The sequence below is a fragment of the Ursus arctos genome, chromosome X (assembly GCF_023065955.2).
Source record: "Ursus arctos isolate Adak ecotype North America chromosome X, UrsArc2.0, whole genome shotgun sequence".
Classification (NCBI taxonomy): Eukaryota; Metazoa; Chordata; class Mammalia; order Carnivora; family Ursidae; genus Ursus; species Ursus arctos.
This window is the reverse complement of record NC_079873.1, coordinates 97366858-97391759: the sequence shown is the minus strand read 5'-3', so window position 1 is coordinate 97391759 and position 24902 is coordinate 97366858. Positions and strand designations below refer to the sequence as shown.

The window sequence follows — 24902 nt, the reverse complement described above, 5'->3', positions numbered from 1 at the left end:
GAGACACACAAATGTACAAGAAAATTATTAGGTAGTTTATGGCATGGCACAAAAAAAGGCAAAAGTTCATTATGTTGTACACCTAAAACAAATGTAATATTGTATGTCAACTATAACTCAAGTAATTTTTTTAAAAAAATAAAAGTATGGGGGCGCCTGGGTGGCTCAGTCGTTAAGCATCTGCCTTCAGCTCAGGGCATGATCCCAGAGTCCTGGAATCGAGCCCCCACATCAGGCGCCTCCGCTGGGAGCCTGCTTCTTCCTCTCCCATTCCCCCTGCCTGTGTTCCCTCTCTCACTGGATGTTTCTCTCTCTGTCAAATAAATTTTAAAAAATCTTTAAAAAAAAAAAAGATAAAAATATGTATAGGGGCACCTCGGTGGCTCAGTCGTTAAGCATCTGCCTTTGGCTCAGGTCATGATCCCAGCATCCTGGGATCTAGCCCCGCATTAGGCTCCCTGCTCCGCTGGGAGCCTGCTTCTTCCTCTCCCACTCCCCCTGCCTGTGTTCCCTCTCTCACTGGCTGTCTCTCTCTGTGTGTCAAATAAATAAATAAAATCTTGGAAAAAAAACATGTACAGATAAATTGGCTCTGAGGCCCAATTCCAATGTGTTTTTCTTCCCAAAGAGCACCAAGTAATTCTCCAGTCACCAGATGAGTGTCCTACAATTCAACTCAATTCTGACACTATCTACCTCGAGATAGTATCAGATTCCACAGGTTAAGGGTTCAGTCCAACAAGACTGCCCTCACCACCACCACCTTCTGCCACCAGTTGCAAACCCAGGTTACCTGTGCTTCTGACAATGGGCTACAGATTGGAGACTGCCATGACTGCCTCCCTGGACTTCAGAGGACAGTTCCAAGTTCAGGTTATCACCTGTAGTTCCTAACTGGCTATAAATCAGATGCTCCTAAGACCCTCTTCTCAGGTTCAATTAATTTGCTAGAGCAGCTCACAGAACTCAGAGAAGCTTTTTACTTACTAGAGTACCAGTTTATTATAAAAGCATATAATTCCCAGAACAGCTAGATGGAAGAGGCACATAAAGCAAGGTACAGAGAAAGGACACAAGGTTTCCCTGCCCACTCGGAGCTCACCACTCCCCCAATCTCCAGGTGTTCACCAACCTGAAAGCTCTCAGAACTCTGTTCTTTTGTGTCTTTATGGAGGCCTTATTACAGAGACTTGATGGATTAAATCATTGGCCACTGGTGACTGGATCCCATCTCCAGCCCCTCCTCCCACTCCTCACAGGGTTGGCACCACTGGCAACCAACCAGCCCCATCCTCAAGTGCTTTCCAAAAGCAACCTCGTTAACGTAGTTAAAGACACCTTAATCTCTCTCAACACTTAGGAAATTCAAAGGGTTTTAGGAGCTTTGTGCCAGGAATGGGATCAAAGACCAAATATATGTACTTGTTATAAATCACAGTATCACAATAGCCCTACCTCACATCGTGGTCAAAAATAAATTCTAGGCATTAACTTTTTAAATGTGAAAAAAAGCAGAAAAGATTTCCATGCAGTGGTGTAGGGAGTGGGGTGCTGCAGGGGATTATACTGGAATATGGGAAAGCATCTGCTGTTTTGTATTCGTCTAACAATATATACATTACAACCATATAAATCATACACAAGGCACTCTGTACTTGCCCTTTTTAACATTTAACATACTTAACTGTAACTGCTTATTTAATATTTTTTATCACCAGCAGACTAAATTCTTTGAGGGCAGGGAACGGGTTCATTGCTTTATCTCCAGTGCTTAGTACAGTGCCTGCCACATACTAGACACTCAAATATTTGTGGAGCAATTATACTTCTGGGTATTCCACAAAAGAATTGAAAGCAGGGACTCAAAAAGATATTTGCACACCCATATTCATAGCAGCATTCTTCACAATAGCCAAAAGGTGGAAGCAACCCAAATGTCCATCATGGATGGATGAACAAAATGTGTTATATATATACAACAGAATATTATTCAGCCATGGAAGGAAATTCTGGCACATCCTACAAAATAGATGAACCTTGAAAACATTATGTCAAGTGAAATAAGTCAGTCACAAAAGGAAATATATTCTATGCTTCCTCTTTTATGAGGTACCTAGAATAGTCAAATACATAGACACAAAGGAGAACACTGGTTTATCAGGGACTGTTCGAGGGCAGAGGTGAGATAGGAAGTTGTTTAATGGGTACAGAGTTTCATTATAGGATGATGAAACAATGCTGGAGACGGATGGTGGTAATGTTTGCACAAGGAATAATGCCACTGAACTGTACACTCAAAATGGTAAAATTTTACGTTTACCAAAATTTAAAAAATAAATATTTTTGGAATGAAGAAAGCATTAGAATTATGGGTAGTTTTCCAGATGGGTAACAATAATTTCTCTTTGTAATATTATCCCAAGTAGCAGGAAAGTGAGAAAATTTTATAAGATACTCATGTCTGGTATTATTTCTACCCAAGATAACTTTCCCACAAAACTTGAAGAAAACTGAAGTGGTTACCTACACACTTTATTTCACATAGAAGTACAGAGGGAAGAAAGAAAAAAAGGTTTTCCTTTTCAAAACAGACTCCAACAAATCCAATCATAATAATCATAGCTGCTTTGCAGAGGACATCAAATTGCAATGTACTAATACCACACACATATTTAAATACAATTGGTTCTTTGATTATCCACAGTAACATAAACGTTTCATACAAAATAATTCCAATGAATTTTTAGTTGACTTTTTAGAAAGTAGTAAGTCAGGTATGTCCTCCCTTCTTGTCCTAGACTCCTTCCCAGCTTAGTCTTATTCTTGGTAACTTGGGACCCGGTGTGCAAGAACCCAACTCCCAAGAGATGCCACAAAGAAAACAATCTACATAAGGATAATCACTGATTACAACAACTTTAAAGATAATTTCAACTCGACATAATCGGAACTAGTTTTTATATTGTGTACAATTTAAAAGCATCTCCCAAAGGAGAGAACTTGCCATCTGGATTATTTTCAAATGTAGACACTTATGGATTTTATTCTACATTTTCCTAGATTTTCTCCTATCTCCCTGACCACTCTCTATCAACGGTCCTACTTCTTCCTCTTGTCCAACAATGAGTTTTCACCCTTGACCCTCTGATCCTTTTTACAAGTTTGCGCCTCTAAAAGCCAAGGTACTCTACGCACAGGAATCCCTAACATATATCTCCTGCTCCTCTATCTGTTGAACTCCAGTTGCATAATATCAGCTTAAGGTTGAAGTATCTAAAATCTAATTCATCTCTTTCTCTCCAAAATCAGCTACTATTTAAATGCAAGAGCACAGTACAATATTATCACTACTGTGTTTCAACTACATAAATTACTCCAAGAAATTTTTCAAGAAGTAGAAACAAAGAAAGAGGTATGCACTCCAGGACATCATAAAATAATGAGTTATGTGCTATCAAAATATTAACTAAAAATCATTGCAAGTTTCAATACATGACAGTTTTTTAAACACACACATATGTATAAATTTGTATACACGTATGTTATATGTATGTTATTTCCTACTGATTTATAAGTAGCAAAGCTAGGAATCCTCCTGTCTGAAGCAACCTCCCTACTTCACATCTACCTCCACACTATGCTCATTACAAATACACTATAAAAGTTCAATGAACAAATCTTTAGGCAAAACAAGGGGACTGAAACTTAAGACAGTAAGAAGAAGCTGGAAGGCAGACCTCTACTAAAAGATAAAAGGCTTCACAGAATGTAACTGAGCTGAGTGCACATGCTCCTCCTGGAATTGAAGGCAATTCATGAGAAAAGGCTTCTAAAAACTGTGAGACAAGACTTTGCGATCTCCCTACTCCCAACCCAAAACAGGCCCAAGCACGTGCCACAGCAGTTCTCTATTCCAGGGAATGCTCATCTTGGTGCATTAAGAGTAAATCAGTTTAATTCAGGCTCAGCTTGCAAATAAAGTCTAGTGAGTCTCACAATACCAGAGTTAAGGAGGAAAGTGAATGCTGGAAGCAAAGGATATTATTTTATATAACATGACCAAGGAATGCTTCACTGAAAGTCTAATTACTTGAAAAAAAAATGTCCTGAATAAATGAGGAACCAAGCCAGGCAGAAGGACCAGCAAATACAAAGGCCCTAAGGTAGGAACCCAATTATTCGGGCAAATTACTTAATTTCTTTAGGCCTCAGTTTTCCAATCTGTAAACTGAGTACATAACATCCCCTATGTCATATAAAGAAGTAAAGGGAGTATATTACATCAAGTATCTGAGAGGTGGAATGTACTCAAAAAATGAGAATATTAGTTATCTGGGCACCTATCATGCTGGCAAAACCCTCAGCATATTGCCCAGCACATAAGACAACACTCAGAAAAAGTACTGTTATATAATCCCCATAATAACATAAAGCAGATAGGGGTGCCTGGGTGGCTCAGTCAGTTAAGCATCTGCCTTCAGCTTGGGTCAAATCATAGATCCCAGAGTCACAAGATAGAGCTCTGCATCAGGCTCCCTGCTCAGCGGGGAGTCTGCTTCTCCCTCTCCCTCTGCCCCATACCCTGCTCCTTCTCTCTCTCTCACTCAGTCATTCTCTCTCAAATAAATAAAATCTTTAAAAAAAATAATAACATAAAGCAGATAGGATTACACCTATTTTACAGCTGGGAAACCTGAGAATCAGAAATTTGCCCAATCCTCTGCCAACCCCTAAAATTCCTGTAAGGATAAACAAACACACTCTACAATTAAAGAGAGGACTTAAAATAATACACTGCCAAGATGAGGAAACCATTCACATTACTATTTTTTTTAAAGATTTTATTTATTTGACAGAGATAGAGACAGCCAGCGAGAGAGGGAACACAAGCAGGGGGAGTGGGAGAGGAAGAAGCAGGCTCATAGCAGAGGAGCCTGATGTGGGGCTCGATCCCATAACTCCGGGATCACGCCCTGAGCCGAAGGCAGACGCTTAACCGCTGTGCCACCCAGGCGCCCCCATTCACATTACTGTTAACTAATCAGTAGTATGGTGCTGTATGTAGCGTTAAGAACACGGACTCTATAGCCAGACTGCCTGGGTTCACATCAAAGCTCCACCACTTCCTAGGTAAGTGTCCTCGGGCAATTTTTCGTTTTTGCTCTGCACCTCTGTTTCCTCAATTGTAAACAGGAAATAATAATAGTACCTACTTCACAGGGCTGCTGGGAGGATTAAATGGGTTACTTTTTGAAATCACTTCTCTTTCAGTGCCTAGCATTTGGTTATCTAGTGTTAGTAATAGCATAAAATTTTTTTTAAAAAAAGGAAATCAGCAACAAAATGTTTCTACTTCCCATGGAGAATTTTAGAAATCGTAAAGACACTGGAAGTGGAAAAGCACAGAAAACAGAGACAGGAGAAAATGAAAAAATATATACCACCAAAAATTGACATAATGTTGCCTGGACTTAGACCGATTTACCTGAACAGATTGTTCCTATTAGTGTTATTGTCCTTGAGTAGGAACACTAGTAGTGAGATATATGCCAACAATGCTTCCAATAACACTTTATTTCATAGTTTATAACAAGTTGAATTACTAAAATTTTTTTATTTTTTTAAAGATTTTATTTATTTGTCGAGAGAGAAAGAGACAGCGCGCGCGCACACACACACAAGCAGGGGGAGTGGCAGACAGAGGGAGAAGGAGACTTCCCACCAAGCAAGGAGCCGGATGCAGGGCTGGATCCCAGGACTCTGGGATCATGACCTGAGCTTAAGGCAGCAGCTCAACCAACCAAGCACCCAAGCGTCCCTAACTACTAAAAATTAATTCAGGTGTCACATTACTGAGGATTAAGGCAGGTAGAATATAACAAACTTTATCATCTCCTCCCCATCCAACCCTCTTCTCAGTGTTACTTGATGCTTGCTACAAAATATGAAACATCACATGTTAACTTCAGACTGAGAATGACTTACTCTATCAGCCATTGGTAGAAAATAAACCTTTCTGGGGGGCCTGGGGGGCTCAGTCAGTTAAGTGTCTGACTCTTGATTTTGGCTCAGGTCATGATCTCAGGGTTGTGGGATCCATCCAGTTCCACAAGTGGGTCTCCAAGCTCAGCAGGGAGTCTGCTTGAGATACTCTCTCTCTCCCTCTCTCCCTCTGTCCTTCACCCCCGCTCACTTTCTCTCTCTCAAATAAATCTTAAAAAATAAAAATTAAAAAAGAGGGGTGCCTGGGTGGCTCAGTCAGTTAACCATCTGCCTTCAACTCAGGTCATAATCTCAGGGTCCTGGGACTGAGCCTCTGCATCAGGCTCCCTGCTTGACAGAAAGTCCGCTTCTCCCTCTGCCCCTCCCCCTGCTCATGTGGGTGGGTGTGCTCGAGCAAGTGGACCCACACTCTCTCAAATAAATAATTATCTTTAAAAAATCAAAAATACAGGGTGCCTGGGTGGTTCAGTCAGTTGAGGATCTGCCTTTAGCTTGGGTCATGATCCCAGGGTCCTGGGATCGAGCCCCATGGCAGGCTCCCTGCACAGCAGGGGAGTCTGCTTCTCCCTCTCCTCCCTGCTTGTGCTCTCTCAAATAAATAAATAAAATCTTTTAAAAAAATCAAAGATACAAGCAGCGGGGTGCCTGTCTGGCTCAGTCGGTAGAGCATGCAACTCTTGATCTTAGGGGTCATGAGTTCAAGCCCCACATCGGGAGTAGAGTTTACTTAAAAAAACACACAAGAGGGGTGCCCGGGTGGCTCAGTTGGCTAAGCTTCTGCCTTCAGCTCAGGTCACGACCTAGGGGTCCTGGGATGGAGCCCTGCATCAGGCTCCCTGCTCAGCAGGGAGTCTCCTTCTTCCTCTTCATCCCGCTCTTTCTCTCCCTCAAATAAATAAATAAAATCTTTAAAACACACACACACGCAAGAAACAACAAATGTTAGCAAGTATGTGGAGAAAAGGGAATCCTTGATAGCTGTTGGTAGTAATGCAAACTGGTACAGCCACTGCGGAAAACAGCATGGAGGCTTCTCAAAAAACTAAAAATAGAATTGCCATACCATCCAGTAATTCCACTACTGGGTATCTACCCAAAGAATACAAAAACACTAACTGGAAAAATTGTATGCACTCCTATGTTTGTTGCAGAATTAGTTCCAATAGCCAAGATAAGGAAGCACCCAATTGTTCATCAATAGATGAATGGATAAAGATGTGGTGGAGGGGTATCTGGCTGGTTCAGTCAGTGCAGCATGTGACTCTTGATCTTGGGGTTTTAAGTTTGAGCTCCAAGCTGGGTGTAGAGATTACTTAGAAAATAAAACAAAATCTTTAAAAAAAAAGATATATATATATGTCATAAAGAATGAAATCTTGCCATTTCCAACAACATAGATGGATCTAGAGAGTATAATGCTAAGTGAAGTCAGTCAGAAGAAGACAAATACCATGATCTCCCTCATATGTGAAATTTAAGAAACAAAACAAATGAAGAAAAAAGGAGACAAACAAAAAAACAGTCTTTATAAATACAGAGAACAAACAGATGGTTACCAGAGGGGAGGTGTGCGAGGGGATGGGTGAAAGAGGTGAAGGGGATTAAGAGTACATTTACTGTGATGGGCACTGGGTAAAGAATTGTTGAATCACTATACTATACACCTGAAACTAATGTAACACTGAATGGTAATTAAACTGGAATTAAAAAATAAATTTAGGGGCGCCTGGGTGGCTCAGTTGGTTAAGCGTTTGACTCTTGATTTTGGCTCAGGTCATGATCTCAGGGTCATGAGATCAAGCCCCTAGTCAGGTTCTGCACTCAGCGTGGAGTTGGCTTGTCCCTCTGCTCCTACCCCCACTCACGCTCTGTCTCTCTCAAATAAATAAATAAAATATTTAAAAAAAAATAAAAATGTATTTTTTAAAATGTGCTTTTAATTCCCAAAGCAGGGAAAAACAGCCTTTCTCCTACTTAATTTCCAAAAGCCCTCTGACTACTTTGAGAAGTTTATCTTCCTCCTCAGTCTCAACAATTCTGGATTATTGTCTCCTTTTTAAAAAATTTTTTAGTTTATTTTTTAAGTGGGCTCCATGCCCAACATGGAGCTTGAACTCACAACCTCAAGATCAAAAGTTGCATGCTCCACCAACTGAGCCAGCCAGACGCCACTCTCTCTCTCTCTTTTTTAAAGTCAGCTCTATGCCCAACATGGGGCTTGAACTCATGACCCTAAGATCGAGTCGCATGTTCCACCATCTGAACCAGACAGGTGCCCCAATTATTGTCTCCTTTTATTCTCTTTCCCAAAAAAAGGTATCACTAAGAAATCTATAAATCACCCCACTGGGAGGCAGTGTATCACCATGTAAAGAAGTATGCTAGAACTGGGCAGAATTGGATTCAAGAGTATGCTCTGCCATTTACTAGCTGAGTGAACTTGGGCAAGTCACTTAACCATTCTGGAACCTCAGTAAATGAAAATACTACCCACTACATCACAGGGGTGTTTAAGAAAAAAGTCAGTGTTAGAGAACGTACTACAACTTGCCATCTAGTAGATGCTGTAAATGATATCTTATAGATATAAACTTAAAGTTTATTATCACTGCAAAGCCAACTAGAGGAAATTAATTACTTCTCTTCCAACACACAGCTCTTTAATATGAATATTAATAATGTAATTATAATGCAGGGTTAAATTTCTAGAAAACCTAAGGTTTTAATTCAGTTATCATTTGAGAATCTGTGTAACATACCACATGACACAAGAATTCAAAATTAGATAAAAACATAATTCCTAGTCTGAAGAAGTTAACAATCTACTTGTAAGAGATAAATGTGGATATTCAGCAATATTGTACATTTAAACACTATATATTTATACACATAAATAATTACCTTTCATGGAGGATTTGCTATTTTTATGCAGCAACCTGGATACCTGTGTTTCAGTCTAACTTCAAAAGTTTAGGAAATAATTTCCCACTAAAGAATCTTTTCTAATATAATCCCATATTGTCCAAATAATCCCTCTGAAATTTTTCAAGTACATTTAGAACACCCAAATATGAATGCAACTACTGAATATTCCTCAATGAATAGTAGCACTTTATGCATTGATATTTAATCAAAACTCAAAAAAGTATATATACACAGAGCTGGAAAAATCCATTTGTCATTGACAAATTTGCTTTCCAAAAACATACCTTCATGCTTCAGCTTCCCTGCCAACCATGGCTACCACCACTTCCTCAATTTTCCTGCCAGGAATAAAGTCTGAGGAATGTCTTTTGGCCTGAATGAGTAGTGGAAACAGGGAGGGATATATCCCAAAGGAAAAATATTATGGCTTTGCTAATATTTCCTACATTTTCTCTATTTCTTTAGTGTAAAAGGGAAATTCTCAAAGGTTCATGTTCCTAACTATCTTTAAAACTATTTCTTTAAACCACAAAAAAGGCCTTTTTTAGTAAGAGGATATTAACCGTGTTCTTTGTAGTAACATTCTAATTGCCACAAAGTTTGCAAATTAGGTACAAGGCAGTAGACACATCGGTGAGTGTGGAAAAACTCTTCTTGCTTTTAAAAAAAGGGGGAAAAGATCAGAGATCCAAGAAAAGAGGATATCATAATCCCCATCCTTAAATGGAAATACGACAAATATATCAAACCTAAATCATCATATGCATTATATATAGAGAATGAATTTAATGAGTATCACATACTGCTACAAAGACATTTCAAGCTAACGTTCTAACGAAGAATTCAAAGTCAAAAACTTAAACACAAAAATATATAGCCTAAGTCCCTATTTTTTTAAAGTTTATTTATTTAAAGTAATCTCTACACCCACATGGGGCTCAAACTCACAACCCTGAGATCAAGAGTTGCATCTTCTTCCAACTGAGCCAGCCAGGCATCCCAAAATTCCTATTTAAAAGCAAGGATTTAGGGGTGCCTGGGTGGCGCTGTCATTAAGCGTCTACCTTCAGCTCAGGGCGTGATCCCAGCGTTCTGGGATCGAGCCCCACATCAGGCTTCTCCGCTAGGAGCCTGCTTCTTCCTCTCCCACTCCCCCTGCTTGTGTTCCCTCTCTCGCTGGCTGTCTCCGTCAAATAAATAAATAAAATCTTTTAAAAAAATAAAAAAATAAAAAATAAATAAAAGCAAGGATTTAGAACATGAAATAAAGACACACAAGAGTGCCATATAACAGTGATTGCCAGGATGCCTGGGTGGCTCAGTCGGTTAAGCATCTGCCTTCGGCTCAGGTCATGATCCCGGGGTCCTAGGATCCAGTCCTGCCTCAGGCTCCTTGCTCCCAGGGAGCCTGCTTCTCCCTCTGCCTGCCGCTCCCCCTGCTTGTGCCTGCACTCTCTCTCTCTCTCCCTGACAAATAAAATCTTCAAAAAAAAAAAAAGTGCCGATTGCCTCTTTTGCTTTTACACAAAACCATAAGATCTCAACTTTTGGATAACAGTAACTACTTATAGGGGATGATCATGGGCTCTTTTAATTTCATTTATTAACAACCACCAAAGACTGAAGCATTCCAAGGCTACACTTACAGTCCTCAATTGCTAATTTTCCCCCAAAGCTTTTCAGAGTAGTCCTTAAAAATACTTGTCGCCGGGGGCACCTGGCTGCCTCAGTCAGTAGAACATGCAACTCTTGATCTTGGGGTTGTGAGTTCAAGCACCATGTTAGGTATAGAGACTACTTAAAAATAAAATATTAAAAAAAAATACTTGTCACTAATCTCAAATTAAGGACACCGTATCAAAAACAACTGCATTGATGGCTACTGGTTTTGGCCTAATATTCTTTAATATATAGTAACCCCAGTACCCGGTGTTTTTTAAAAGTGTTGTTTTTAATCCCTTTGGGGTGATAAAGCCCAACTGACAATGTTACCTGAGGACAGGGACTATGCATCTAGTTGACCACTGTATATCCTGTCTCTGTAGGCACTTTAAGTACCAGCCAATAACAATGAACCCTTTTGAGAACCTGAAGAAACACATACATTTTGTACATAATTCGATAGGGTTCTCACACCTCTCCCTATCTATGAGCCCTAGGTTAAAAACAAGCAATAGGGGGCGCCTGGGTGGCTCAGTCGTTAAGCATCTGCCTTCGGCTCAGGGCGTGATCCCGACGTTCTGGGATCTCGTTCTGGGATTGAGCCCCACGTCAGGCTCTTCCGCTGGGAGCCTGCTTCTTCCTCTCCCACTCCCCCTGCTTGTGTTCCCTCTCTCGCTGGCTGTCTCTATCTCTGCCAAATAAATAAATAAAATCTTTAAAAAAAAACCAAGCAATAGCTTTTTAAAATACCAACTGTATTAATTTCATATAATAAGCCAAATCCACAAAAAATAACCTTTTGTCTACCAGTGACTGTGGCCCACAAATCTGGTCAGAAATGCAATCCCCCCGACTTCCAATTTCAGGATGGATTTAATGAACTCAAGAAAAGACTTACAAAATTAAGTAGACCTACTTAATAACCTTGCAGTTGTTTATAAAATATTGACACCGACAAAACTTCCAAAAGTGATCTAGCTAGGGGATAAAACACACAAATTCCTCAATAAAATATTAAAATGGCCAAAAAATAGCCAAGTATGAAAAAACTTAAAGTCCTCTTAAGATGAGCTCTCTACTGGGGCGCCTGGGTGGCTCAGTCAGTTAAGTGTCTGCCTTCGGCTCAGGTCATGATCCCGGGGTCCTGGGACCGAGCCCCAACTGGAGCGCCATATTGGGCTCCCTGCTCTGCGGAGAGCCCGCTTCTCCCTTGCCCTCTGCCACTCTCCCTGCTTGTGTGCGTGCTCTCTCTCAAATAAATAAAATCTTTTAAAAAAAACAGTAATTTTTAAACAAAAGATCAGCTCTCTACCACTCACCCCCACTAAAAAAAGGGGGGGATCTTAGTTTACGATACAGTATAATCTGAGATTATGCTGAAATCATTTCTCCAAATGTTTGAAATCACACCTACAGTAAACATTTTTTTGGGGGGGTGGGATGTACCACAAATATAAACAGGCAGGAACAGAAGACAACTACAAAAGTCACCCAAAAATAAAACTATTAATCTTATGAAATGACACTTCAGGGGCTCCTGGGTGGCTCAGCTGGTTAAACATCTGCCTTCGGCTCAGGTCACGATCCCAGCGTCCTGGGATCAAGTCCCACATTGGGCTCCTTGATCAGCGTGGAACCTGCTTCTCCCTCTCCCTCTGCCACTCCCCACCTTGTGCTCCCTCTCGCGCACATGATCTATTAAATAATTTAAAATCTTTAAATAAAATAATAAATAAAAGAAATGGCATTTCAATCTGTACAAGACTTAACTCTCAAATTATGTTACAGAATCAGTTTAACTTCAAATAAGTCTCTAAACTGTACCTTTTTCTTTCTACCACCACTTCTCCCTAGTCACAAAATTACTTCTTTCAGTTTTCTTCTCAGAAGAAAGTTTCCACATAAGAACCCCCAAGAAAGAGCATACAATTAACATTTCCTCCCAAGAAAACAGTAAGGGGAGTCTGAATCATACGTAAGAAAAACACGGATGTAAATAGTAAAAGTAGTTATCTTGGCTCTTTTTTTTTTTTAAATTTCAGCGGACCTCAGAAGTTGTTTTTAAACAGTCACTCAAAAGTCCAATAGTCACTTGAAAAAAGCCAACTGGAAATTCTACTAGGTAGAATTTAAAAAACACTGTTTCTTGTCTTTTACTATCAGCCCCACACCAACAGAAATTCCCCCAAGAGTAAAAATAAACAAACTCTCAGAATGTGGCTGTTTAAAGTCATTTAAATCACTTTCACATCCAAATAAATTGTAGAGGTTGTGAATCCCCTCCTACCACTTACTAATTAGGCAAGGTACTGGGCTTCCCCATGCTTTGGTTTCCTCCTGGAAAATGGGATATTAATCAGGGACGTCATACATCCTAGTTTCTCTGGGACAGTCCTAGTTTATACTATTATCCCAGAATGCCATCCAGTTAGTGTCCCCTTTCATTCTCAAAAGTATCCTGGTTTGAGCAATAAATCATATGGTAATGGGTATCAGGGTCATGAAGATTAAGAGAGGTAATACATGTAAAGCATTTGTAACAGTGTCTGACAGAGAGTAATAGTTCAGTTAGTGTTAACTATTGCTAATGTTAGTCACTGTCAAACACTTTTTATAAAAAGTTTTGAATTGTATAATGAACAGAGAGCTTCTACAATATTCCTTTTTACAAATAAAATTATGCATTTAACTTCCCGCATTCAAATTTTTGAAACAACTAAGTAGCACTAACTGCTTGAAATCAACACTAACCAGTTTATCCCGAGATGGCAATATTATCAATTACATTCACATTTTATCATACATAAGTTTTAGTAGAGGCTATATTAAGGTTACTGACAGGAAAGTAACTGAAAAGTAAAACTCTGCTTAGCACCAAACCAAGTCCCTTAATATTCTGCAGCCTTTCTCATCCAGGGTACCACAATGTTAACCAGAGAACTCAAAATGATTTGAATGACGATTTCCTGAATTCTCCCAAGAATGGCACAAAACTAGTATCTTTCTAGATATACACGAGAGAAACTAATTCATTACATACAATGGATGCCTTGGGGCATAATTCTGTTGTAGAACACCAGGGTCTTGTTATCCTTGGGAGTACAAAGGGGGAAATACAGATGAAAAGACTCAATATTGAACAAAGACAGAATCTGGGTAGAAGACTGCATCACTAGAAAAATTATTTCCCACAAAATGAAGCTCAAGGGAATAATTAACATAAAATATATAAATTTGACTCATGGCTATGAAAAGTATTTTTTTTTTAAGATTTTATTTATTTATTTGACAGAGACAGAGACAGCCAGCGAGAGAGGGAACACAAGCAGGGGGAGTGGGAGAGGAAGAAGCAGGCTCACAGCAGAGGAGCCCGATGTGGGGCTCGATCCCAGAACGCCGGGATCACGCCCTGAGCTGAAGGCAGACGCTTAACCGCTGTGCCACCCAGGCGCCCCTATGAAAAGTATTATACATTGTTTTACCTCATCTCCGTCAATTTATCGTAGGCGAGCTATCCAACATCTAGCAGTCCTTCAGATAAGAGAACTTCTAGTTGTAGTTGATGAAAAGCAGAAAAGAAAAAGAGGAAAAGCAAAGAAAGCTGAGACCAAGATTCCTGTCACTGATCACTAATGAACCTACTAATAATCCAAGACACCAATATTAACTATTACCTATACAAATTAGAACAAGAAAATTTGGGGCGCCTGGGTGACTCAGTCGGTTAAGCATCTGACTTCGGCTCAGGTCACGATCTCATGGTCCAGGGATCGGATAGAGCCCCCCATCAGGCTCCCTGCTCCTCAGGGAGTCTGCTTCTCCCTCTCCCTTTGCCCCTCCCCGCACCACTCTCTCTCTGTCTCAAATAAATAAATAAAATCTTTAAAACAAAAAAAAAGAAAATTTAATAAAGTGAAAAAATGAACTAGAATACAAATTAGAAGCAAACAGAGATACTAACACAAGGAAAGAAAATATTTTTAAGGTACCATTAAATAAAAACAACAAAATCCCCTTACAGAATCATTCAGAGCAGTGAATTATAAAAGTCATTTTTATTTATAAAAATAAATATTTCAACTCTAGTCACTCAATAAATAAGCTGAATGATTGGGGAACTATTCTCAGACACACTTAGCCTATATAGAACATAAATGACATAAGGGGAAAAATTCAGTGAAACCACTCTATCTACCATAGTATGACCTCCCCCCCAAAAAATCAAGAACACAATTCAACATATTATTGCACGAACTTTTGTATGAGCACACACAAACAAAACCAAAGCTCAAATTTATTTCAACTACCTTGTAGTATAAAACACAATTTAGACCTTTCATTAGGCAGCAACTCGTCTAACCCTGTGTAAAAATCTGCATTTACCTTGCACTACATCTGAAAAAAAATATCTTCATTTTGCAATATTAAAATGAAACATGCTTTCTGGTGATAAATAACCCAAGACCTAAACCGCTTAGTTAAGGGAAACTAGTGAGCTTTAACAACAACAACAAAAAGTGCCAAGGTTTTGAGGCCAAATTAATTTGGGTGTGAATTCAGGCCGTCAATTATTATCATGTACAAGTCATTTATTCTGACAGCCTCAATTTCCCCATCTGTAAAATGATAATAACCACCTATCTTGCAAGGTAGCTAAGAAGATTAAACAATAAATGTTAAAATACAGTTATTGGCATTCAAGAGAAACTCAAACTAAATTAACTGTTTCTTAGAATATCTCAGGATTCAACAAGTTATAGGTCAAATCCCATTACACCAACGTTATGCACGCAAAAATTATAAACAGAACTTACTTTTTTCCCCCTTCTAACAACAGTCTGACATTATAAAGGTATTTTACCTTTGAGTGTACATTAGATTTTCCAGAGCTTACAGAAATCTCTCTAGTTGGTCTCATCAATCCTAATAATGTATTTTCCAATTAAAAACAAAAAAGAACAGCATTAACATTATTCACCCTTCCTTCCTCTGGAGGAATAGGGAATATAAACCAATTTCAATAATCTCTTGACTAACCATATGTAAAGTCTTCTTGTTTTCTTCTGGTTAGTATCAAAGATAGAACTATAGCAAGCATACATTAGGAACACAGTTCAGGTAGCAGATTACCACAGCTGCTAAAAGAGACGTAGTTTTTTTTTTTTTTTAAGCACATATTCAAAAATTAAGACTCCACAAGCAACACCACTTACACTGAAAAAATATAAAATTTGGTTCGATTAAATGCAAAGCAGGCAACTCAGGAGATGTAAAAAAAAGAAATCTAACTGACAATTTTGTTTTCTCACATTATCTTTGCCAAACAGAAAGAACATGCAATAACCACCACTCATGATAGCGAGAGATACAGAGAAAATATTATGCAGGGACAGTACTGACTGAACCACAAATTAAAAGTCCTATGCATGTAACAAATGTAGAAAACTACAAAAGGAAAATGTAAAGAACTTTTAAAATAGCCTAGATCTTTAAAGTTTCTTCTTTACTCTCCAATGATTAATCACATTTCAGTATATAATGATACCCATAGCTAACTGGGACTATGCCTCTCCTTTGCTAAGCTCCCCAACTTCCAAAATAGGTTTACAACAGTGCTCCACTGTACAATAAACTGTCATTTCAAGTATCTGAATAATCTAATAGCAAATTGCAAAGTGCTACTACACGACCAGGTTGTTTTTTTCCAACATGTGAGGCACAAAAGTCACCACATTAAAGAGATGTGAACCATATCCTTCTAAGATATAATGAACAGCTCATTGTGTCCATTTAATGTAAATTTTAAACTCAAAAGTTAACTTACAGCATCAAAAACTGGAGTCTTCCATCTATTATAAAGAACCAAAAGCAAAAAGAATACGCTATTCACTGTTTACTCCCTTCCCACACATGACTGTGGGTGGCATCAGTTAAACATGCAGAATATTAAGCACTACTAAACTGTCCAAGGCATATTTTCACATCTAACACTATATTCCCAAAAGATAATTTATTTGAGCCTAAGCCTGCTCCTCACCCCTCCCTACCCATTTTAATACATAGGTCCTCAGACAACCACCAGTTAATAAAGTAAGACTGAAAAAGAAAATAATGAAAAAGAAATATAGGATTTAATCTCATTAAAATCTGGAGTGTTTGAGCTTAAAAAAAAAATCCTAACTAAATACACTTCAAAGTTACCAAACTCATAATTTGTTGGCTTAGTAGTCTAGCTGTTACCTTGCCACAATAAATCCGAAGCCACAATCCTCATCACCTATTTAAGATTATTTGCATTCAAAATATGTAATCTGTCTTCTCATACCATTCTTCTAAAACTAAAATGTTGAATATGAATATACAGACTAATATTAACAGTTATGAAATATCTGTTCCTAGACGAGGGTGAAATTTTGCTTTAATAATGATGAGGGAACACACTTCACCCAACATAAAAATTAAATACCCATTATTTTGGATTCCCTTTAGAACTTTGCCATATATTCAAAAATCTCATAGGGGTAAAAAGCATGACACTGAACAAAACCAAACTGCAGAAAATAAGGCACTTACCTTCAAAGAGTGTAGGAGCAATTCACAAATATACTAATTAAGGGAATTGATGATTTTAATTGCAATGCACTTTTACTGTTGATGGGTAATGGTCAGAATGTCCTTTATAGAAAAGGATAGAATATTTTACAAACCGACTTTTAACTACAGCACCAAATCCTTAAAGGGGTGGGATTTAACTCATTTTATAGGTAAACATTCATTTTCATATCAGTTAAAAAAAAAAAAAAGAACCCACCCCACCCCCACTGCCAGTCTCTGATACCTTAGAATGCTAGTTATTTCACAGTGGGAAAAAATGGCTAATAAGTACATTTCTTTTCCAATCCTCATCTCTACCCATTCATTAAACACCAAATACTGAAACTGAATTCAACTCCTACCTCTATCTTCCTACCAGGAATGCGCCCCAGGGCACCCGAATCCCTTCCACTGTCACTTATTGCAACTGCCAAAGCCCCTCCTATTAATAGTAAATCCCTTTCATACTGACTCACTGTAACTCCAACTTAATGAAATAGACAACTAGCAGAATTTACAAACTTTGAGAATGGAATTTTCCCGTTTTCAGAGGCTTAAAAAAAGAAACTAAAAGTTGACTACATTCAGACTAAGTTACTAACATTTAAAGTTCAGCCAATTTGTAAGAACTTATATTGCTTATTCTATATTGGTTCGATTTAAATATTTTTTTGAAAGTTTGTGTATCAGGCATTGTGTAAGTACTTATATACATATATACATATATATGGCGAAGTTTTCCATGCAGATAACTGATATGTAAATATAAACGTCATTACACCAAAATTCCAAGACAATTTGAAATCTCTTCTTCAAATTTTTTTGTTTAATTATGGAAATTTTCAAGTACACACAAAAAAGTAGAGAGAATAAGAGTACAATGGGCTCTCCTGTAGTCATCATCCAGCTACAATCAACTCAAGGCCACTTTTGTTTCATCTCTACCTCCCACCACTCCCTCCTCCAATTATTATCTTCAGAAAAGAAGAAGACTGTGCTCAATAAGTACACCGAGAAAAATCCAAAGATAGGAAGTATCAAAGACTAGCAAGAAGTCAAGAATTTAGCAATGTAACTGTCACCCTACACAACTACTTGTTAGGCGGAAAATTTAAGAATTCAGTTAAAAACAAAAAAATGCCATCTTTAAGAATTTTAATAATGTCCGTAAGATCCAAAGGGCATATTTAAAATTATATCTACAAGGATAAAAAGGAATATGTGATGAAAATGAACTTAAATATTTGCAATTAGCTTGCATTCGTATAGCACCTCGGCTCAAAACGAAAAAAACCAGACTATTTAACATAACGTGTCATAAAATTACAATTCAGCCACTTGAAAAACCGCTGAACACTTATGCCTTAACTGGTCCCTCTGATTCCTAATTATAGATTGATATCAATGTAAAAAAAAAAACCCAGGCATTTTAACTAAGTGGTTTAAAATGTTCAAAATTAACCCCACCGTTCATTGGAAAATATATGAAAGCAAGCCTAAACTACCTGAATGGTATGTCATTAACCAGAAATGTATCCACTTTCCAGGGCCGGTTTTTTTTTTTTAATAAGTTCACATATACCCTGAAACGCAACGCGCTAGGCTACAGATAGAATTAGAAGACCGCCTCCTGCTCTTGCTCCTAACCAATACGCAGAGAGAGAAGGTTGGCAGGAAAGTGCTGCGAGGACAGTAACAAACACCAGCAGCTCCCGAGCAGGCCCTGCTAGAGCCAGGAATGACGCACTTCGGTAACCCGACTCTTTCTCCCCTCCACCCCCGCCCCCAGCAGCGGTGCTGACACCGCCAACAGCCCGGAGTAGGAAAAAAGACAACAGAAAAAAGGCAGAGGTTGGACCGCACCAGGTTTCATCAAGAAACCTCGATTATTCTTCTTTCGACACTAACCACTAGGACTAAACAGGAAAAGAAGCTTCGTGCTTAAGCAAGTCCCATCATGGTGGTTTAAGAGTCACTAAATTAAGCTGATAATGAGTCCAATCCACAGAGACAAATACAGGGTGTGGCTGCCGTGAAATACGGCGGTCCGTGGGAGAAAAGGGGTATGGAATTTACACTCCAGTACGAGGGGAAGATGGGGCTTTACCAGGGGGAGGGGGGGCGGCCCGCGCATTTTAAGGAACCATTTCAAAGCAACACAAGCTTTTCGTTTACTTAAACCTAATCCCACAGATCAAAAGTTTCTAATAGATATATCGTGTAAACTGTAAATAACCATTTAATCAAACACCATGACCCTCAATTAAGAAACTACATCCAAGAGAAAGGAGGAGGGAGAGGGAAGGGAGGGGTGGTAGGCAACAACATATAAAACATTTCTAGGCCACGGAGGAGAAAGTCTCACAAACCGGAGGAAACTACTAATGCAATATTAAAAATTAAAGCTGAACACTGCAGCACGAAAAATCTCACGATAAAACCCATTACAGTTCAGGATTAAAAATAAAATGACATATACACCGAGAGGGGGGAAACTAAATGTCGAAAGTACAGCGGTTTATAAAAAACTAAAGGCAAAACAAGACCTTCTCGCGACGAAAAAAAAAAAAAGGCAGAAATCAACAATACGTTTACGAATGTAGGCCAGAAGAAAATGGGAACGGGGCTCAAAGTTTTGCGGAACTACTTGATGCTGTTTCCCACACCTTCTCTCTCCCATGGCCCATCAGACCCTTTTCGTGCTAAAATCGCCGTACACAGATCACCGGGTACGCGACAGAAGAAAAAAGAAAGTCAACCCCAAGCAAGAATAAAAGTGTGGAGGGAAAAAGCAGAAGCTGCCTACCTGGGGCAAGGATCAGCTCAGTTCGTGCCTTGAGAAAGACAGTGCGGGTGGGGGTGGGAACGAAAAGCAGCACTAAAACTAAAACAAAAGTGGCGCCAAAACCCCCCAACAAACAGCCTTCCACTCCCGCCCTTCCCCCCTCCTCCCATGCCAGGCAGGCAGGGCCCCCTTCGGGGCAAGGTCTGCACGCGGGGGCCAACACCGCCAGACCCCAGCCTATTTATAAAATTGTTGCCCGAAGAAAACTGACCGAAGTCGGGCCTCGGAAGGGATGGAGAGATCGATGCCAATCGCTTTCCCAAGCAGTTCCCCCACCACGCGCTGGAGATGATGGGGCGGGGGAGAAGCAGAGGGGCCCGTCACATGAATGTTGTTCCCTCTCTAGGAAGGGAGGAAGAGAGGGAGGGAGCGAAGGGAGGGAGGAAAGGAAAGAGGGGAAGGGAGAAGGGAGGGGGCACGAGGGAGGGGTGTGATCAGAGTAGATTTTCCCTCGCCTCCCTCGGTCCGAGGCCCAAATATACACAACTGAGCCTCCGCTTCTCCCCTCCCCCCTAGGTTCCCAGCACCACCATTTTGCTCTCTTCCTTCCCCTCACCACGATACCGCGCTCTCCCCCACCCCAGCCACGGCCTCCCCGGCTTTCCTCCCCCGACTACGGCTCGCACCCCACCCCACCTCCAGTTTGGGCTCTCCCAGGCTTAAGAGCCTGCCGGAGAAAAGGCACCTAAATCTAATGCTACACAGAGAAGCGGAGCCTCCATCTTGCGCTGCTCCGCGTTCTCCATTTTGGGCCACCCATGGGGGGGGGGGTCTCCGTGGAGGCCCCGAGGGAGAGTTGGGCGAGGGAAGGAAGAGAAAATCTTCAGCGAGGGTAGTCGAAAAGAAGAGTCGTGCAGTAGAAAGCCACTCTAGGAGTAGGAGGTAGGGAGGAAGGGGGGCTGGAAGTTCCTTGGTAGTGTTGAGGTAGCCACTTGGGGGGAGAAGGCAGAAAGACGGGTTGGGGGTTACGCGGGGACGGGGAGGCTTCTCCCTGTCTTGACTTAGCCACCCACTCCATGGCTGGCCCCGCTGGGGGCAAAGGGAGTAGAGGGGAAATTAAATGGCAACAGAGTGCCCATTCTCTTTCCCTCCCAACTCCTCTCGCGCGCCCTATTTCAACCATACACACCTCACAGTGGGCCCCGCGCCCTCCGGGTGCCCCTCCAAACTTCTAGAAGCTTCGCCTCCGCCATTTTATAACTTACCTCCCCCCTCAGCGTACACAGAGGCAGCAACGAGACTGTTCGCCTCCCCCACTCCTCCTTCCTTCTTTCTCAGGCCGGGGGCTTCTTCACCCCTGGGCTGGTACAAGATATTTTCCCCTTCCTCTTCTTTACACCCTCGAATTCTACTCAGGGACGGAAGCTCCCGCGGTTCTAGAGCGGTGGGGGGTTTTGAAAGTGGCGGTCGGATCCGGCGGGTTTTTTTTTTTCTTTTTTTTTTTCTTTTTTTTTTTTTTTTTTTGGTGGCGCTTCGGGATTGTTTGGGGTGTTCGCTCTTCGGCGACTTGGAGGCGAATGGAACGCGCAGGCGCCATCTGTCGGCCACGAACCCGCGCTCGGCTCCTCTTGGGAGGGAGCGGCATCTAGCGGCAGAGAGCTAGCACTGCAACGCTTGTCTCCCAGCGTCCTCCTCCCTATCACCGACCAATCGTGGCCGACTGCCTCCTGGGTTCAGCGTCTCCGACGCCGCCTGCGAACGAGGCGCCCGCAGGGGCGCGCCGCCGAGTGGGGTAAACAAGGTGCCGTGCCCGCGCCTGACTTACTCATTCGTTTGGCAGCGCTTCCGCCGCGGATCGGATCGGGCTGCGTTTCCTCTTTCTTTAATTGCGGGGGGGGGGGGGTCGAAAGGAGGTCGTTAGGGATGTCCGGCAGAACCCCGGGCCGTGGGAAATCGGAAACCGGACTCGCTCGGGACTCGTCCCCCGGGCCCCTGCGCCCCGCGCGCAGCCCGAGGTTGGCAGCCCAGTCGGGCATCACCCTTCCCTGTCCCCTCCTCTGACACGCCCCAGCGAGGGGCCTTCCGCCCTAGTTCCCGGACCCTCGCTTCCCCGCGGTCCCTATTCCTTCCCACCAAAAGAACTCTACTCTCGGAACTCTGGCACCTGATCCTAAGTGGTTTAGGGATTTTGCTTTTTGAGTTTCTGTTGTTTTGTTTGCTTTTTGCTTCGGCTGTGGAGAGAAAGCAAGCCGATTCTCTACCAGAAAGACTTGGCACTGGAGAAAAAAAATTTTTTCTTTACAGCCCACTATTCCCGTCTCCCAGAAAACGTGGTCTCTCTCTCTCTCTCTCTCTAGGGTCTAGGAGACTTAAGGAACTGGGCTACTAGGCTAGGCCGGGCGCTCGACCAATTTATTCTCGACTCCTGGGGCGGGTGTGGGAGGAGGAAACGGGACGGATCGAAGTGGAGGGAAATCGAAATTTGGGCTGAAGGAGTCGAGGGGGACCTACCCGGTTTTCCCCCGCCTTCCTCGATTATCCACCGTCTTCTTGGAAACGTGGGACCCGGCAGCCTTGCGACTTTGTTAAGAATTTTGGTTTCTTCTTCTATCTTGCCTCTTCACCCCTCCCCCAAAGTGTTTGAAGTGCGAAAGGACCCCTTGCGCTCCTTTAACCCCCAGTTAACGCAAGTGTTTATCACCCTTTTTATTTTTTTGTTTATTTCGAATCCAGCCTCCCGGACCTTTGACCACCGAGAGCTCTCTACGCGGGGGAGAAAAACTCGGGGAGGGCCTGTCCCCTTCGAAGCGCCGCTTTTCCTAGGACGGGAAGAAGTGACCTATTACAGTGTCTCCATTGCTGTTATAGAAGTTCCCAGATTCATACAATAGTGTGTAGCTTAGAGCTCTTCGTTCCTCTTTCTTTTTAAAAAAAATTTGGTTAGAATATTCCTTTAATATTAAATTACCTTTTAATTACAAGAAAAGGAATAAATGTATTTAATAACAAGACAAATTTTCTAAATGAGGAGAAACGAAAGCCCCGTGTAAATAGTGGAGATTTCACCCGGTATCACCTCTAAAGCATTCCTAATGTAATATAATGATTAATCTCAGTCTTCAAATTATATTCCACGCTTGTTTTAGTTTCTTTCCCATTTTCTGTGCTTACTGGGTTTTTTTTTTTTCCTGCAACTTTAAAGAAGAGTTATGGTATATTTAATCAACTGAACAATAAAAGTTATACAGAAACATCTAAATATCAATAACAAGAAATAAAATCCGAGACATTTTTACTTACCTCTAAAGCTTTCGGGAGTGGAATACTATTCAAAATAAATTTCCATTTCTTTTATAGACCATCTTTGGTAGAATGTTATACAGTTTTTAATAGATTCAAGTTACAGAATGATGCAGCTAGAACATTAAATAGGGAGTAGTGGAAAATTTACAGTTATATAAGTTAATGCAAAATGCCACTTAGAGTAATAGAAAAATTGGGCTCTGTACCAAATCATTTTACATTAATTTAGTTCAATTGTGCCAATTTAATATCAATTGATATTAAATGATTTCCTGTCTTAGTATTAGCTGAAAACTACTGATTTTCTGCTCCAAACATCACATTTATAGTACATGGTGCAAACAGTTTTTCATCTATTTTATAAATTCACACTCTTGTCTGATGGTCTGTGTAGCAACTGAGACTTTAAACAATTTTATACTTCGAAAAGTTCTGTAAGTTAGTAAACTTATTTTCATCTTGTGAAAAATACCATTGAAGAAAATTAATAACTGTAACTGGTATAACATTAGAAAAAAAATTAATAGCAAATTTATACTGATATTTAAGTATGTTTCGCAGTAGCCTCTCTTTCTAGAGCTTATTCACAAGAATATTTATTGAGCCTTCAGTGTGTGCAGATCACAGTGCTATGCACCCCAGTCCTATCCTAAGAAGTGAAATTTATTTCATAGGGTACTGAAAGACCAAAGAGTCAACCCTGGGAATTTGAGGGCAAAGTGAGAACATGCCATAAAATGAAATACGTAACTGATGTAAAATAAGCTTTAATCTAATTATTTGTAACCCATCCTTCATGAAAAAAAATCCTTCATAATATTGTAATGACAGAAGCTTTTGGTGCCTGAAGAGAAATAAGAAAAAGGAAAGTTGAATAGTTAGAACATTTGATGCTATTTAAGGGACAAGACACTATTTGATGCAGAATATTCTGGGGGCGCCTGGGTGGCTCACTTGTTTGGCATCTGCCTTTGGCTCTCTGGTCATGATCCTGGGGTCCTGGGATCGATCCCGCATCAGGCTCCCTGCTCAGAGGGAAGCCTGCTTCTCCCTCTCCCACTCCCCCTGATTGTGTTCCCTCTCTCGCGGTCTCTCTTTCTGTCTGTCAAATGAATGAATAAAATCTTTTAAAAAAATATTCTGGTCGCTAGAAATGCACACCCCACAGTGTAGCAGAGAATCTTCTAGCCTTACCATAATCTGAATAAAGCATCCCACAGTTCTCTTTAACTCCATCTATACAAATGGAACAAGCTTCTGATTATAAATTGGGTCTCCTAGATAGCCTCCCACTCTAAGCAGCACGTATATATATTCTGTATTTTCTAACACCGTTCTAAACGCGACCTAAACTCCAGAAGCCTGAAGATGGATAAATTTGAGTCCACAGAAATTAAAAATTATGTATATCAAAATACCATAAACAAAGTCAAAAGATAAAGTACAAGCAGAATATATTTGCTACATGAATGAAAAAGGCATAATACATATGAAGAACTCTCACAAATCAGTGATAAAAATACTTCAATAGAAAAATGGAGAAAGGCTATAAAGAGTCAGCTTATTGGATAAGAAATGCAGATGGCACCTGGGTGACTCAGCTGGTGAGCTTCCCACTCTTGGTTTCAGC

At 40.6% G+C, this 24902-nt stretch overlaps 1 protein-coding gene across 14 annotated transcripts in view; it reads right to left on the bottom strand.

Moving 5' to 3' along the window:
• Positions 1–22663, bottom strand: part of STAG2 (STAG2 cohesin complex component) — a 130028-nt gene extending 107365 nt beyond the window's left edge. For 2 of the 14 annotated variants that reach the window (XM_026520539.4, XM_048213353.2), the window contains exon 1: positions 21235–22109. The gene's annotated coding sequence lies outside the window, so the exon portion shown is untranslated. Of the gene's footprint in view, positions 1–19990; positions 20491–20665; positions 20798–21158; positions 22110–22480 lie in introns of those variants that run through there. The other 12 variants (XM_048213351.2, XM_048213355.2, XM_048213352.2 and 9 more) reach the window with 11 other exon arrangements.
• Between the last annotated feature and the right edge of the window lie 2239 nt (positions 22664–24902).